General features: G+C 38.5%; 1 long non-coding RNA gene across 1 annotated transcript in view; it reads right to left on the bottom strand.

Moving 5' to 3' along the window:
• Positions 1176–5567, bottom strand: part of LOC110264104 — a 6343-nt gene continuing 1951 nt past the window's right edge. Inside the window, exon 2 of the long non-coding RNA XR_002349835.1 lies at positions 1176–1376. This is a non-coding gene — a long non-coding RNA (uncharacterized LOC110264104). The remainder of the gene's footprint in view (positions 1377–5567) is intronic.

Below are 5567 nucleotides of genomic sequence, written 5' to 3' on the forward strand. Positions count from 1 at the left end.
AGTGAACTGCGCAGTGTCCTTTGTTGGAAAGGCTTTCTCTTTTTCATCGACCTTGATAATCCTCTTGATTCTTTTTGTTGAGGGTTTCACCGCTGTTGAAGATGGTTCTGCCATTAATGTTCTTTTTGTTCCTCTCCTTGCTGGTGGTTTGGGAGTAGCTTTCTCTTTTCCTTTCTTGGTGGCCATCCTGAAAAAGGAAAAAGAAATTAACTTTAAAAGCTTAAGGGTTAGAGCAAGGGAGCGAACATTAAGGATGATAATCAATGCACGATAAAGAAGGATGTCGTTAACACATGGTCTAGACTACATGTGAAAAGTTCATTAAAGGTAATAAAGCAAGTGCATGTGATAGCAATTAAATGCAAGATGTTTATTAGCATGCCGGCAAAGCCATGAGTAGCATAGATCAAGTATTCAATGTCCAAGTTAGATTACCAAGCCTTTCAAACTAATAATCTGTTTGTATTGACAATCATATTTAATTAATAAAATATAAAAGGGTTTTGTGAAAAACAGGCATTAGAGTAGTAGAATAGAATACATTAAAATAATGCACAATGCCATACGGACTTTTTCACAAATACTTAGCATCCATGTTAAGTATGTTATTGAAAGTAGTGAATTTGAACATGCAAGCAACCCTTATGAAAAATAATATATCATTGTCAAACAAATTCATAATAACTCACAAGCAAAATATAAAAGAGAAGAATCACCTAGTTAAATTTCTAACACCAATTAAAGGAATAAAAAGAAACAAAAGAAAATATAGATAATAAAAGTGAAAATAAAAAGAAGAAGAAAACATAAACATAAATAAGAGTAATAAAGAAAAAGTAAAAAGTAAAGAAAGAAAGAAAGGAACCTTGATAATGGATGTGAAAAATAAGGGAGGAGAAAGTAAAAAAATGAGAATGAGTAGAGAAGGAAGAAGGGGGAAGAAAGAAATAATAAGGGAAAAGAAAGATTAGGATTTTGGGGAGAAAATGTAACACCCTAACTACCAAAGTTCACACTTCCGGCTACGCGACTCTGATAGCTCGGACATTACGACGACTTTTATACTATTTAATACTGAAATATGAGCCTGTTTAAAAACTTTAAACCGCAATACCAATCCAAAAATACTTTCATCCGATATCATACATCCATAAATACCATACAACTTACAAAACTCATAAAGAGTACATCCATATATATACATACATATATAAATATATACATACATAATATTACAGTCATTATCCAATATAATTCCTATCCCTCTTACAGATCATATCAAGATAAAGGCGAGGGTACAATAAACCATAACTAACACAATATAAAGCATCTCAACAACAACTAAATGAACTCTTCGTAACTTCTGCGCCCATATCCTGAAAGGGGAAAAATGTAGGGGGGTGAGAACATCATCCTCGAAAGGGTTCTCAGTAGAGGGTTTTTGGAAATTACTGTAATAGGATACGTGAAGATAAATCGTACCAGTGATTCATAACCGTCTTATGCCTCCTTTAAAAAACAACGGTTTACAATAAAAGTAAAGTCAGAAATCTTTTCTGAAAGAAGAACCGTTCAATTCTCAAAAACTCAAAAGCCTTTCAAAACGGTTTATCTATGCGGAACCAAAATAGCCTTTCATAATTTTATTCCAAACCAGAAACACAAAACCGAAATCAACCATCAGTTCATCTCTTTCCAACCACGGCCCTAGGTCCAAACAATCCAACCAACAACCAATCAGTACAATCCAACAGAGTCCCAGTTGCAAACACAGATAGGAAGAGGCAAGCACAAACAAACAGTTATTTCAAGTAGAACGGTTAGCAATTAATCACATAGGCAAACCAAGTATAATATGCACACCCAAACAATGTAACATAAATGCATATGATACATGCCTGTCCCTAGTGGCTGATGATATCATCTGTCGGTTATAGAGCCAACCCGATAAGTCCTGGTAGCTAACCATTGGACTGTCCCTCTGTCGTGCATCCCCAACTCGAGTTATACTCATCATAAACTTGATCATAATCATGATCCATATCCATCACCCTCACTGGTGAATATTTATCCATCACCATCAATGGTGAATATTTATGGGGGCGAGCTCATCCGGGCCTTTCACAGTGCCCGGCCACACTTACGACATTGGGTTAACAGAGCTTCGAGTCTCAACCTGGAGCACATGGTGGCTAGCCATTGCTACTACCCAGGGAAACCCTCATCTCCGATAGTAGAAGTGTAACATCACAACTTATCAATGTCTCAGCATAATTGCTTTCATTCTCAATCATGGATCAACATCCATCTCAGCCATCCGGCTCATGGTTCAATCCAGAACCAGCCAATATGTATAAACATACACAGCCATTCCGGCTCTCAATAAAACAGCACTTCCACATTCAAAATCATCAAATTCATGAAATCGGCATTTAAGCCATAAATCATTTTCTCAATTCATTTCACTTTGAAATCAGGTTTCAACTCTTTTCAGCCTTGGCTTTAATGATCTCATTTCTCAAATCATCTCAGGCTCATAAGCCACTTTTACTCAAGGTAAATTCCCCTTTTAAAATAATGCCACTCTCGGCATCCTCTTTCCAAAACTTCCATCATCATGGCAAGTTAAAAGCCTCTTTGAGATATTCAAAAATCACCCATCCAACAATGGAATTTTATAACAAAAGTTTCTCAGCAGAGTCCCAAGTCTTTAGGGGAGAATAGCATAACTCATTTCACCAAATTCGTTTAAAATCATTAAAACATTGGCTTTCCGATTTGAGTAATAAAATAGGATCTAAGCCAAACCGAGTCACGTAATCAGTTACTTCTTTCAAGGCTGTTTCCTTTACTTAGGCAAAACCAATTTCAACCCCCATGATAATTCTAGAACATTTCAACTGTTCAAAATTGTTTTAGTCTTGCAAGAATTCCGAATTCAAAGAGTACTCAAAACCTTTCTCAAAACATTTCAAAATGAAACTTGTCAATAGACATTCAGGTTCTTTCAAAACCATTGAAACTCCTCTAATTGAAACCCTCAAGTCAAATTCAAAGGCATAAACCCTTTTCACGTTCAAACAGCTTTAAAACACAAGTTTTATCTAAATAACTTTCTCTTGAAAGAGATACAATGCCTTTCTTAAGAAGCAAGACTAAATTACAATTTCCCCTTTTACTAACTCATTTCAAAAGCATGAATCATCCTTTTCTTGATAATTCAAATAAAATAGTAGAAGTCTTTAACTAATCATTCTCCGAGCAACATTTCAATAAGGACTCGGGTTTTTATAGAAATTTCGGCAGCATCTCCCCTAAAACTTGGACTTTGCCACCCGGTTCGGGTCCCAACAAAACCATTCCACAATCCTTTTCAATAGCCCAAAATCCAAAAATCAATTCAAAGGCAAGCCAAAATCCAACAGTCAATCCCAATACCATATTTCAAGAAAACCGTTTCAAAAATCAAGTCATTATCAGCCGAATAAACTCATTTCTAAAGCTTTAAAGAAAAGGTTCAGCAACAATCATTTATCAAAAACCAGATCATTTAAAGCCAGCCAGGCTGAAATCGAGAGTGTATTCTATTTTACACATTCTCAAGAAAATCCATTCAACTCAAATCAATTTCCAACTGATTCAACTCAATCTCAAAGCTTTAAAAGAATCAATTTCAAAAGCATTTCGTTTCACAAGGCCACACAACAGTCGAGTTAAACCAACACCCATAATCATACAAAACAACCAAACAATACATAGGACTGATACAACCACCAAATACACATCCTCACATCAGTACCCATATGTAATAATTCCAATATACAAAATATAGTTTTCGGAAAGCGCCCCTACCTCAAGACGCAATTCCATAACTCAAACGCGTCACCGAGTCCTTTCCGCCTCGACCCAAAATCAACAATCAAAATCCCAGCTATTAAAACCTCAGCTCCAAACCGTTTTCTCAGCAACCACAACGACTCTAATCACAATATATAATAATCAGGACTCGACCCCACGTTACCAAAACTCATATTCATTAACCAAACACAACCGAATACTAACGCGAGACTTTTCGAAACATAATTTACTTACTGAGCTAGCGAAACAAAGCAGCCACAGCTCCATATCAACCCGGCAGCGACTCCGTCAGCCACCTCAAGCGGCAGCGGCGATGAAAGACTCCGACAACCGCGACTGCACAACAACGTCATGGCGATAAAACCCAGGAATAGAAAGGAATGAAGACCAAATGCAAGGACCCTTACCGGCAGTGGTTTTCCGGCGACTAAGCTGCATCCTCCGGCGGCAAAGATGGCGGAGCAGCTCGAAACGGCCAGCAGCAGTGGCGGCGCTAACCCAGCACCAACATCCACCACCGTTTTCCGGCAGCCAGAGGCACTGTGGGGTTTCATGGCGGCAGATCTAGCAGGAAAGAGACCCTCGGCACGGTGGAACGGCGGAGGCTCGCGACGGTGACAGCGGTGACAGACCATGGCAGGGACGAGCTTCACGGTGGCAGGGCGAGCAAGACTGATGACGACGCGGCGGCACGACGCGGTGGGCTTCCCGCCTCCTCTCATCAGCCACAACTCAGCCTCTCACTCTCTGCTCTGTTTTCATTGGAGGGTTCTGCGTGTGTGTGTTTGCTGCTGCTAGGTTAGGTGAGGAGGAAACCGGGTCGGGTACGGGTTACTGGGTTAGGGTTTCATTTTGAAAATTAGGGTTAAGGACATTATGGTAATTTCACATAAAATTGGGAATAATATAGCTTTTCAAAGATTCTGGGTCTTACATTCTACCCACCTTATAAAAATTTTCGCCCTCGAAAATTGATACAAAATGAAAGAAATTCCATAACAGTTCACCCTTGAACACATTTAAGGAAGAAGCAAAAATATCTCATCATATAAACATATATACGATTTGCAAATACTTTGATTGTCATATGCATAAGGGTGCAAAGGTAGGAGTGTGATTGCAAAGCAAACGTTACAAGGTAGGCTCAGCGCAAAAGATAACATGGGTCAATCATGTGATGGAAGGGCAAGGCATCGAAGGCTATCAAACAGGATGGAGTCAAAACGACGTGCTCAATCTCCACACACTAATCTCATATCAACCTCAAAGTTTCAACTTTCCAACTCCATCAAGCACTTCACAAACCCCAAATTTGATCACAAGCCTGACAACCACAAACCCATTCGCAAGGAACAAAACGCCCACAACTCATACGTTGCACACCTACCGCTTCAACTTCCGTATGCACATCACGTCTTAAAGAACTAACGTATCACGTTACTACATCTACAAGTCACACGTGATATCAAAACAATTCTCGAGTCTACTCAGAAGGATACAAGATTTAGGAATGAGAGATAAATGTCAACAATAATACTCATAGATTTGAGAGAGTGTATCCAATTTCCAGATAAACAAAGACACTCAAGCAATGAAGTTTGCTAGAAATAAATCAATTGACAACTTCAAAGATAACCCTTGGATAAAAGAAATTCAATAGGTCCAATAAGAAGAATCAGCACATTAATCTGAACCAAATTCAAATTGGG

The sequence above is a fragment of the Arachis ipaensis genome, chromosome B06 (genome assembly GCF_000816755.2).
Source record: "Arachis ipaensis cultivar K30076 chromosome B06, Araip1.1, whole genome shotgun sequence".
Lineage (NCBI taxonomy): Eukaryota > Viridiplantae > Streptophyta > Magnoliopsida > Fabales > Fabaceae > Arachis > Arachis ipaensis.